Below are 12,981 nucleotides of genomic sequence, written 5' to 3'. Positions count from 1 at the left end.
GAAAAGATTTGAAACAAGATATTTTACAGTTGATGATTTTACTATACTCACTCCAGCAGGTGTTCTTAAGTATGGGTGTTTTTAAGTACATCCTCCAAAGACATTCCTTCTGTGCTTTCTCAGCGTCTCCAGGAGAATGTTCCTGCCGTGTGGTCTTTGACAGTCCAGGGGTCTGGATGTGTTTTCTGATACTCACTTTGTAGCACATTCACATGGACCTCAACAGACACTGAATCCTCCCCAACACAAGTTTCCTTCATCAGAACAAACAGAAACAGATCATGCTTAGACCCTGACAGATATGAGAAACATCTAAATACTTATTGAACAAGGTGCTTTTGATATAAAAAATAATAAAAACATTGAACTGCATAAACATTAAGATGATGGTCAGGCAGTGAAAAAGTGGAGTATATACAAAAAAAGATTTAATATCTGTAGTACAGTATCTTCCTTACACTGACCTGCACTAAGTGAAAATGTAAAATTGATTAACAGTGCAAAAATAAATTATTCATATGGCAGTGTGCTTACATATGTTACAATAACCTGCAAGTGGTGCATGTTCTGCTTTAAATTTACGGTTTAGGGATGTGTCAGGTGTGCTAAAAACACAAATTTGACTGATTGTCATTTTCCAGCAAATAAAGATTACAATATATTGTTACTACAATATCGTGTGTGATTATGTTGATAGAGATAAACCAATGGATTAAAAACAATGCAACTTACAGTCATTTCCTTTTATATTTCTCTGGAAAGGATACTTCACAACCAGTGTGTTGGCAACTTGAATATACTCTGCATTAGTTGGATACCTAGCAGAAAGGTAGAAACAAACTCTAAATTAGTTTTTTTTTATTTTGTCTAATCATCTTCATAGATTGTGAATTGATCTTACACTGTAAAAAAAAGTCTGTAGTTTTTACAAAATAATTTTGGCAGCTGTGGTTGCCAGAATACTTTTGTAAAAAATACAGAAAAACTGTAAACACAATTACGGCCAAAAACTGTACATTTTACAGTATAAAACTGTTATTTACAAACAAGAAAATTTTAATGTAAACCAGTAAATTCAACAACGCACACTGCTATTAAAATCTGTTTTGTACCTTTAACATACTGACAACCACCATAATAATGCAGGTGGTAAAAGAGAAAGCCACATGAAGAATCAAAGCTCATCACAAGTAAGTTTATATTAATATATAGAAGGTGCACAGAGTCATTCATGCAAACACGAAAACACCATCATGGTGACACACGATACTTAAACAATTCAATAAACTTACATTAAACAACAGAAGATGTAACATGAAGCCCAAATGTACATAACTGATAACAAAAAACTATTAAAAAACATGATTATTTAAACAAAATACTTTCAAATGTGGAGCGTCACACAGGGAATTCTGGGAATATCAGTTTACAGTTTTTTGACTGTAAAATTATACATTGATTTGTTCTTTTTTTTACTTCTAAAAACTGTAAAAATTAACAACATTTTACTGTAAAATTACATGAAATGTCTGGTTAGATCTTTTACAGTTTTTCCCTGTATATAGTACAGGAACTTACTGTTAACCTATTAACACTTTTATTTCGTAGCGTTTTTACAAAATTGTACAGTTAAAATTAATAGCAGAAGTGGTAATAATTATTATACTTACAGGATGTATTCTGTACTGTATTGCACAAAAAGGACGCCGATACAAACTATCAGCTCTGAGAGCTTCGATGCAGATGCGGTCATCGTTTTGTCTCACTGTACATACAGTATGTCTGTCAACAACAATAAACCAATTACTAAAGCTGCAAGATATAACGCAAAGGGGAAAATTATGATCGTATTGTAACAAGCTATCGTAATATACATATTTGTGGTATAAAGTATAGATAAACGTATGATGAATAATTACCTCACGTCTTATCGCCGCCACCTTCTCTTGTCTAAAGGAAATTAGTACATGTATATTTACCGCTGATTGGCCAACAGAGTAAAACTCCTTTGACCAATGAGAAACCTTTTGGCACGCCCCTACCTTTCGGCACGCCCATTGCTCCAGGCTGCAGTTACACCTGTCTCGTCTCACATGTACTCACTCTGGATTTTTTGCTGTGTAATAGAATTAATCCTCCATATAAAATATACCAACCAATCCTAATAAGATAATTAATCAATCCAAGCCATATGTCTCTTGTAACAAAGTTAAACACAGCTTTAGCTGCTTTCCGCATACCTTCTACTCCTTGTTTCACAAATTCCTCAGGAGCTTCGAACCATCTTGGTCCTCCTTTTATTTTCTGAACTTTAATTTCTATACTAATATTGCAAATATCATTGTTCAACCAGTTTAAACCCAAATAATAATTCCTATAATTTGCTTTACACCAGTTTTCTTTCCAGTTCTTTCTTTCAATCGTTAGTGATAAATCATCAATTGCTATAGCATCTAATCTCATTAATGGTACATTTTCCCCTCCTTTTGAAACCCTTTACCTTAATAAACTATTCATTGCTATATAAACCGGTCCATGAAACATTTTCCATTTAAGATTTCTATCTATAATTCTTATCACTCCTCCGGCTCCATAACTCATTTCATATTTATTAGCCAGTTTACTTCTCTTAAAAGTCCAAGGTAATGGAACTATCACCTCGCTCCAATAACATAAAACTGATGCTATCTGATTGATAGTAATTTGATCATGTCCTTCGGAACATTTTTCAATAATACTTCCACATTCATTTCCCGTTAGTCCAAAAAGGGCATCACTAAAGAAAACAAAATTACTTCTATAGATGTCTTCCTTGTCTTTTCTTTGGTAAATGTTTAATCTCTTTAAGTACAACTTCCTTTTTATACTTAAGTTTTCATTTCCTGTTTTATTTCCTGTGAATGGATCTTTACCATTGCAAAAATCATCACAGTCCATTTCCTCTTTTTGGTCATAAAAATTAGCATAAGAAAAATCATTATTATCAGTCTTTACATATTTATATTTTTGTTCATGATTTATTTTACTAATTTCTTTTCTAACACATTCATCCATTTGTTTTACCTTATTTTCGTAGTAATTTTTTATTTCATTTTCCATTTTTCATGCTTTATTTGAATTAAATATACCATTTGAATTAAATATACATCAGTTTCCCATTTAAAAGTATCTATCTCCCAGTAACCAAATTTAAAATTGAATTTAACCCTAGGCAAAGCCATTCCTTTCCATATCCATGGAACGGTTTTATTTAATTCCAGACTAATTTTGGTTTCTTCTGCGTATCCTGTCTTTCTCGATCCTACTAATCAATTTCTAACTGTTGTTAATAGAATACATTTCGCTTCTTGAAATAGCATTCCATTTATTTTTATCCATTCTTCTACATTTTGTTTTATCTTTTCTACATTTTTACATTTATCCTCATTTTTATCTCTTTTTCTTCTCTTGACGGTCCCTTCATATTTACACTGTCTTATTCATGGATTAAAATTCTTTACTGATCTAAATATCCAACATTACCTTAATTCTTCATTCATACTTGTTCTATAGGTGGGACCTGTAAAATATTAAATAGTTTTGTTCCCCTCTTGTTTGTAAGGGTGGTTTCCCTACAGTGGTTCAGGCTGTAGGATTGCCGAAGGACTAAAGAAACGTTATCAGCACGATGGTATAAAACTGTAAATTTCTAGTCTGTTACCACCCACTGCCACTTATACCAACGACGGAAATAAGCGCAGTTACAATAGCTAAATATGTGGGAGAGCGTTGCTATTAAGTGACTATATTGTATTGCAATAGGTAGCACTTCAAAGTTAATATTGAATCAAGATTAGTTAGCACATAATTAATAATTGAAATGGTTTAATAACAATATTTTATGGTTACACTTGAATTGGTTACAAAATAGATGAAGGGTAGTAAAACATATAGTTAAATGTACCTAACATGTATGTAAAATATTACCTGAGAGAGAAAGAGAGAGGGGAAGATGGAGAGAGAGGGAAAAGAAAAAGAGGGAGAGAGGGCAGAGGGCAGAGCCCTGAGAAGAGAGCTCCAGCAAAGAAAAGCCAGTAGAGAGAAAGAGACAGAGCAACATTTACAGTCTTCTTTTATCCCTTCCTTGACCATGTGACTGAAACCCAAATGTGAGACATTCAAACTGACCAATCAGCAGACTACAGCTTCACGCACTGTGCAAAAGGTGTGACAATTAGCAGACCCCCGATGTATAAACATGTTGGCCTACAGGCCTTGATCGATATCAGCAATTCTGTGCCTTCAGGAGTGCCAAATGGCTCTTTCGTTACTCAAGATAGTTTGGGACAGGAAAACAGAAGTCTTTGATAATTTTTGACCCTACATGTTCTTGAATAAAACTATTTTCTTCATATATTCTGATCTCACTGCTTTGCCAGTGTTTATCAAGTTTAACCTTGGGCATTCTAACCATATAATAAACCATTTTCCCGTTATTGAGGTTATCTAACCATTTCCAAAAACCTTTAGTATTATTCTCTATTTTGTTTCTTTTTTCTTTAACGGTTGCCCACACAGATACTTCAAATCCTGAGATATTTTGTCGTTCAACTCTAACCTCCATTAGGATAATAAAACTCAACATTATCTGCCATTCTAAAATAAAACTTGCAATTAATATCAATAATAATATTCCTAAGAATATTAATATACAAAGTATACTCATCCACTTGCAGAACCTTTGCTGTTTTCTCAGCCTTTTGATGGTTTCCTATGCTTCTCCCAGCTCCTCCGAAAGGCTTTCAAGCGACACTGTTTTCTTCATTTTCTGTAAGTAGAGGTTAGTTCTGAGGCTCAATAAAGAGCCATCTGTACCTTCGAAATATACCCTTTCATATTACTTTTATCTCTGGCTGTTTATCATGTAACGGCACTTCAACTCCCCCGATCCAGTTAAAATCTGGGTATGCACATGACAATACATTCACTTTAAAATGCATTACAACAGTAAAGGTTTCACTTGGTTCCTCAGTGATCTGTTCATTACTATAATAAAGTCCAACTTTATATGTCTCATCTACAGGACACCAAACTGTGTGCTTGTCTAAGTCATTCGCTAACGATTTTTTCTTTTCCTGTAGATTTTAATTTTTCTTTTGTCACATTCGGGTGAGGCTGTGTCGCTCTGAAATCCTTCTCATAAGGAGGACTATTTATCCAGCCAATGCCTTATGCTAGTTCGATAGCCAGATCTCACCAGCTTCGAACCTGTCAATGTTTGCCAAATTTTACATAAATCCAGGCAACCTTCGCGCGAGACCATTGTTTCAGATCTACCTCTGGGAAACATCTTAAAATGAGCTGAATCCACAATGATAAATCCCATCTCATTGATTCGATATCTGTGAAAGTTAGATCTTTTTCATAATCCTGTCTCTTTATTTCTCGGGCAAAGTCTTCTCTCCCTTAAAGTGTTGTGTCTTTCACTCCTTTCCCATCCCTTGGGAATAAAGGCATTCTTGCTTCAAGAAAAGCCTCCTAAATAAGGGTGTCTGGAGAACCTAGGCATCATTCCATCCTGAAATAATCCTAATGGTTTGAGAATCCGTAAGGTTTCCCACATGGATCGGGACGACATCAACGTTCGGTCCTTTGCCTTATAGACCATGCATGACCACAACACTAAACCATTCCAAGTGCAACTGCACCTCTCACCAAAATTTCCTGATACTCTATAGGAGTCAATTCGTAATTTTGGGAGTACTGGCCGACAATTCTCACAAATTAGTACTCCTGATATTTCTGTGTGAGTCTGTTTATATACGTCATCCATTCAGCACCCATTTCCTTCTTTTCATTACTTGAAGACAAATTTTGCATGGCACATGGCTGATTACATATCACACTGCAAAATGGTCATACCGTTACTTTTATGGCTTTGTCATACAGGTCCTTCTCAAAAAATTAGCATATTGTGATAAAAGTTCATTATTTTCCATAATGTAATGATAAAAATTAAACTTTCATATATTTTAGATTCATTGCACACCAACTGAAATATTTCAGGTCTTTTATTGTTTTAATACTGATGATTTTGGCATACAGCTCATGAAAACCCAAAATTCCTATCTCATAAAAAGTGTTTTTAATACAAAAAAAGTCAACCTTCAAATAATTATGTTCAGTTATGCACTCAATACTTGGTCGGGAATCCTTTTGCAGAAATGACTGCTTCAATGCGGCGTGGCATGGAGCCAATCAGCCTGTGGCACTGCTGAGGTGTTATGGAGGCCCAGGATGCTTCGATAGCGGGCTTAAGCTCATCCAGAGTGTTGGGTCTTGCGTCTCTCAACTTTCTCTTCACAATATCCCACAGATTCTCTATGGGGTTCAGGTCAGGAGAGTTGGCAGGCCAATTGAGCACAGTAATACCATGGTCAGTAAACCATTTACCAGTGGTTTTGGCACTGTGAGCAGGTGCCAGGTCATGCTGAAAATCGAAATCTTCATCTCCATAAAGCTTTTCAGCAGATGGAAGCATGAAGTGCTCCAAAATCTCCTGATAGCTAGCTGCATTGACCCTGCCCTTGATGAAACACAGTGGACCAACACCAGCAGCTGACATGGCACCCCAGACCATCACTGACTGTGGGTACTTGACACTGGACTTCAGGCATTTTGGCATTTCCTTCTCCCCAGTCTTCCTCCAGACTCTGGCACCTTGATTTCCGAATGACATGCAAAATTTGCTTTCATCGACAAAAAAAAAGTACTTTGGACCACTGAGCAACAGTCCAGTGCTGCTTCTCTGTAGCCCAGGTCAGGCGCTTCTGCCGCTGTTTCTGGTTCAAAAGCACACGCCTGTGCACGGTGGCTCTGGATGTTTCTACTCCAGACTCAGTCCGCTGCTTCCGCAGGTCCCCCAAGGTCTGCAATCGGTCCTTCTCCACAATCTTCCTCAGGGTCCGGTCACCTCTTCTCATTGTGCAGCGTTTTTTGCCACACCTTTTCCTTCCCACAGACTTCCCACTGAGGTGCCTTGATACAGCACTCTGGGAACAGCCTATTCGTTCAGAAATTTCTTTCTGTGTCTTACCCTCTCACTTGAGGGTGTCAATGATGGCCTTCTGGACAGCAGTCAGGTCGGCAGTCTTACCCATGATTGCGGTTTTGAGTAATGAACCAGGCTGGGAGTTTTTAAAAGCCTCAGGAATCTTTTGCAGGTGTTTAGAGTTAATTAGTTGATTTAGATGATTAGGTTAATAGCTCGTTTAGAGAACCTTTTCATGATATGCAAATTTTTTGAGAACAATAAAAGACCTGAAATATTTCAGTTGGTGTGCAATGAATCTAAAATATATGAAAGTTTAATTTTATCATTACATTATGGAAAATAATGAACTTTTATCAAAATATGCTAATTTTTTGAGAAGGACCTGTATGTTCCCTCAAAGCCAAGAAACCTTTTCATTTCTGGTTCTAACCACAGAAATGCTCTAGATCCATGCTTACCGTGCTCTACCCGGATCAAACCCCTTTGGTTTATAATGGAATTTATTTTCTCCATTTATTATTTCTTTAACAAATCCTTATTACTCTGAATTCCGTTATTCTCTAGTTCTACTGTATTGGACCCTGTTATGGCCCCCGTGTCCCATTCTCCTAGGTTTCTATTCTTAGCAAACCATTCTTTAACAGATCTAATCACGCATTCTGAAATTCCATTTGTTTCCGGACGATAAGCTATAGATTTCACTAGTATTATTCTATTTTCTTTACAGAATTTCTCTACTAGTTTATCACTTATATTATGTGCACCGTCTGCTCTCAAACTTTCCATCGGTCCTTGCCACCTTATCCATTCTTTTAAACACTCCACTACTTTTTCTTTGAGTGCCACCCTTAAAGGCCATATCATGGTTTTATTACTGTGCTTATCGATAGCAAGTAGAAAATAACAATGTCCTCTCTGAGTTTTAGGTTGTAACGGCCCTGCGAAATCTATGCTAATCTCTTGTCCTTCATAGTCTTTTGCAGCTCGCTTTCCTTACAACCTTTAGCTGTAATAAACTTCCTGCATATCTGAAAATCCTTTCTCACCTCCCTATAATGATTTCTCCAATTAGGGATGTTTAGATTTCTTAATTTAAGTTCCACTTGAATCATTTTTACACTGGGATGGTTGAGCTCATTATGCAGTTTTTGAAATAACTGTGTTATTTCTTGGATTTTTACTTGACCTATTAGTTTATCAATGGTAATGGTGTGGCTTACCTGATGGTAAACATGAGCTATTACTTTATCTAGTAATTCAGCTATATTTTTCCATTGCTCTCTGTGTGCCATCGGTTTACATTTTGCTGCATTGAAGTCATTAGATTTCCACTTATCCAGTTCTAAAAATTAATTCCATCAGTCTCATATTCAGAGTCACTGGTTAGGACAATTTCTTTGTGACCTAATTCAACAGCTCGCTGAAGTGCCCTCTCAACAAGCTAACTGTGTGGTCCCTTCTATTTCCTCACTCTGTGAGGTGATCAGCTGTCCATTAAATTTAACTAAGTATCCCCATCCAACTTTCCTTTCCTTTTTACTTCCATCAGTGAAATATTTAGGAAGATTTTTATGGTTTTCGTGATACCTAGTAATCTTCTCTTTGCTTTTTTATTTAATTCTTCTCCAATCTAATTGATTGTCCCCCAGAATTAAACTCCACTGATCCCATCTATGTCTATTAATACAAGCATGGGTCATCACTAGGTTTATTTTTAACCTAGCCAGCTCTCCTGCCATAGAAAAAAATATTTTGGTTGCTCTTTAGCTTCAGCTTTTAACTGTAGTAATCTTTTACTCACAGCAGCTAGTATTCTTTCAGTACTGTTTTCATTAAAATGTTTCATTGCTGCTTCCTGTTGATGTGTTAGAAAGGTAATGGGGCATCGCTCTTCTGCTTTCCACAGTGTTAAAGTAACTTCCTCTTCTTCTTCAGAGACCTGAATGTGTAGGGGAAGTGTCTCATCTTGTCTTTCTAATGAACCACTATTTAGAGCCATTCTGATTAATTTTAATCTAGCCTGCTCCATTTGATTAGTCCTATGCCATTTTCCCTTCTTGGTTCCCTGATATAATATTTTTGCCTCCCTAGAGTATTTAGGGATCAACTCTCTAATATAATTCAAGGACCCTAGAAGTGACTGCAGCTGTTTCCTGTTTCTAGGAGGCCCAGACCTTTAGATTTCCTCTAACTTAGTTCCTGTACTTGTTGTCAGAGCTTCTGTATCTTTGCCAAGTTTAAATCCTAGAAAATCTACTTCATGTTTTCCAAGTTCCGTTTTCTTCAAACTAGGTTTTAAGCCAGCCTATGTTAACCTGCCTAGTGTCTGTTCTAGCAGTTTCAAATGCTCTTGCTCATCCTTTGTTGATATCAAAATATCATCAGTATAGACTGTAACCGGTATTCCTGATAAAATTTCCAAGATTACGCTTTAAAATTGATTTGGGGCATTTCTGTAACCTTGAGGGAGGCGTGTCCGTACATAATGGTCACTTCCGAAAATAAAAGCGGTTTTAATTGACTTTCTTTCGCCAAAGGGATGCTCCAAAAACCATTTGCTAAGTCAATTTTCGACAGCCAGTTTTTCTCTCTGCCTACGACATGAATTACCTTTATTTAATTTTTTCTCCATACTTCTTTACTTCTAGAATTACCATCAAAATCCTCCACCATAATTACCTTCATGATTTCGTCATGTTTTTCAGTTGGTTTCACTACACTGATGTCGGCTCCGGTGTCAATACGGAACATTGTTTCATCATAAATCTTATATAATCTTTGATCAACTTCATCGGTTTTCATTAAGGCTTTTTTGAGGGGAGCCGAAGAATCCTATTCTTCTATAACCTCTGGACTTTTCTTCTTGTTTTTCTTTCTCTTTGGTTTGACTTCCTCTTTTTCTACACTGACTTCCTCTTCTCTGTCATTTATTGTCACCCTGCCTATTTTTGCTTCGGGCCTGTTTTTTTGTCTCTCTGTCATAATCTGCTCTTTTTCTTCTGCGCTCAACTTATTCCATTTTTCTGGACTTATGTAGCTGCTTTTCTCTCTACTGTTTTCATTTCGGTTTTCTCTAGGTTTTGATTGCCCTCTATATTTCTTCCCTCCATGAGATGTATCTTTAGGGCTAAATCATTCTCCCCCTTTTCTATAATTTTTATCTACTTTCGGCTCAGGGCGAGAAGAGGACCTGCTCTCCAACTCATAGTGGCTCATCTCATGGTTTCTTTTCACGGCTTGACCGTCTCGTTTGGTCTTTAGACCGTTGTGTTTTACTATTAGATTTTTCTCTGTCTGTCTCAATTATTTCTGTTTTTCTATCATATCGAATTAGAGCTTTTTCTAATTCTTCAGGTGATGTCTCTGGGCCATGAAGAAGAAATTATTTTGCTCCAATTAGAGCATTTCTTTTTACACCCTGAAAAATGTGTTTCAAAATCCCCTCTACACCTTTTTCAGCAATTTCTTGACATGCTGTCAAGGCTCCTACTGTACGCAACTTTTCCTCAAAGCGTTCCTGTTCAGTTTCTTCTTTATTAGTAGGAATTAACCCTTCAAGGGTCCTGGCTAATTTTCTGCCTCCATGCAGCCCAAATTCAGCCAAAATATGCGAATCTACTGACTCACAAGATATCTTCATCTGTTCGCCATATCGAACTAATCCTCTCACTCTTCCCTTCACTGTGGTATTTTTCAATTTGGCCTTTTTCAAGAGCTTCATCTCCTGATCTTTTCTCATTATTTCTTCCAGGGTTACCCTGGATTCCATTGAATTAATTTCAGTTCGTTATGGCAGTTATTTGCCTTCATTGGCCTGGTGTCCCTAAATGTAATGCCTCTAAATGTTGATTTAGTGCATTGACCTCAACTGGTCAGTCTGTTTCTTCTTCCAAATGATACTCTGACTCAGGAGTTCTATCTCTAAAACAGAGCCTTCCCGGTCTCCTTGTTTCTCTGACAAAGGTTGGTGTCACATTTCTTTCTGTTCTTTCAACTACAATTTCTTCCTCAGTTGAATCTTCCTGATTCTCCCCCGAGTCACTGTCTGAACTGTCACTTTCAGGACCTACATCTGAATAATATTCCTCAAACTGATCATTTCCTAACAAGGTATCTGCGCCCACATGTTATACCTGGAACATATTCATCATCCCACTTATTTACCCTATCTAAAGTAGTTTCTCTCTTTCTACCTCGAGCATGTGTGGGTCTATAATATCCCTCGCCTAGTCTGAATGTTTCAAAAAAATTTTCAGAGCTTCAATTTAGGAAATGGGTTTTCTGCCCTATCTTTCCTTCCTCTAACAGTTCTTGTTCGTTTTACCACCAGCCATTCCGGTTCTGAATTTTCCTCTGAAAATTCAACTGCGGCATTTACTGGTCTCGGTATATTACTAGCTCCTTGAACTGATCTCCCCTCTCCTGCAGCCTGATCCTCATTCACTCTCTGAGTTACTCTTTCCATAACTGTAGGATCTGGGTGACAGATCGTCCATACATTGGTTAAGTTAGTTCTATCTGTTTTCCTTATTAATGCACTCACAAGGGCTGCCCCCATTGTGATTTCATTAAATTCAAAAATCCCTCCTGAACAATTATTGATTTATGAACTATGAATAATTATTATCTCTGGCCAGTTTACATATTTTGTCTTTCAAAGTGTCTAAAGTGAGAATTACCATTGATTATTCAGCTATATCACCATTTTGACCTTTTTATGACTGATTGCGTGTACTATAGGCTTTCCATTAGAACCCCCGGTTTCCATTAGGACCCCCCTGTCCTTATCGGAGCCTTCCTACGCTCTTTTATTTTGTCTGATTCAGCCTGAAATCTCTGGCCTGCCCTCCTTCTAAAGGCACCAGCTACCCCATCTCCATGCTGGAGTTCTTTATTGGCTGCATTAATCAAAACTGAAGCTTCCTCTTCCAGTTCCAAATATCCTTCCTTAAGAATAATTAAATTCTTACCTTTCCCAAAATAAGTCCTAAGCGGTTCTTCAGTCTTTGACTCAGACTCATCATCTGGGCTTGAAGGATTTTCCAGCTGCTGAGCATTTGGACCCCCCCCCGCCCCCCATATTCATCAAACACTCTAACGTTGTTAGAACAATCTCTTCCCCCTCTGTTTGAATAAATAAAGGGCAGGATTTCTGCTCCTTCACAAATCCTAAGATTCACAACTGAAGCTAGCATTCTTATCTCATGCCATGGAATCTGACCCGATCCACACCTACACTGTGTGGGATCGATCCACTCAAGTCTTCCAGCTATATATTGAGGAATTAGCGTTAAATCCTGAGAATCTGGGCTGTATTTTTTAATTTTATTATTTTTTTGATTTATTTTTGTCTTTTATGAATTTATATTCTCTTGCTTATAGCTCATCCAGCACTTTGTCTTTCTATTTCAGGTCTTTATTAGGCCTGTGCATGTTCTAAAGTCTAAAGTCCCTCTAGACTGCTACTGTGTCCGTGGTCTGTGAGGACTTTCCTAGATTAAGTAGTTTACGCTTACTATTATTCTAAAATTAGAGAATATATATTAACCATCTATTCACATTTTTGTTTCCCACAAGCAAATGCAGTATATAAACATCGCTTCTTACCTCTGTTATGTATCAGATGCAATAGAGGCTTCAAATACTTTTTCCCACCAGAGTCCAGATCAGCTCAGTAGAGTCTTTGTGGAACTTCATAATGCAGGTTCAGGAATAAAATAAAATAATAACTTTACTTTTAATAAATTACTCAGAGACTTCTTTAAAATAAGTTTAACATATCACCATAGGAAATGGTTTCGCTGTATTTAAAACAATAACTCATAAGCAAATAACAATAAAAGTAAATGGCGTAAAGTCTTCACCCTGAATTGCAGCAGTGAAGTTGTATAGTCACACAACCCAACATGTAGGAATTTGCCTTGGTTTATTTGCAACCTCTTAGTGGC

At 36.9% G+C, this 12,981-nt stretch overlaps 1 long non-coding RNA gene across 1 annotated transcript; it reads right to left on the bottom strand.

The window, feature by feature from the left end:
• Positions 1 to 756: 756 nt before the first annotated feature.
• On the bottom strand, positions 757 to 3,683 carry LOC109090716. The gene is made up of 4 exons (XR_006154221.1): positions 2,043 to 3,683; positions 1,920 to 1,950; positions 1,671 to 1,782; positions 757 to 818 (listed from the first exon to the last, which is right to left on the bottom strand). It is a non-coding gene; the product is annotated as an uncharacterized LOC109090716 (long non-coding RNA).
• Positions 3,684 to 12,981: the final 9,298 nt, after the last annotated feature.

Source organism: Cyprinus carpio, chromosome B3, assembly GCF_018340385.1.
Source record: "Cyprinus carpio isolate SPL01 chromosome B3, ASM1834038v1, whole genome shotgun sequence".
NCBI lineage: Eukaryota > Metazoa > Chordata > Actinopteri > Cypriniformes > Cyprinidae > Cyprinus > Cyprinus carpio.
This window is presented reverse-complemented; position numbering and strand designations above follow the sequence as displayed.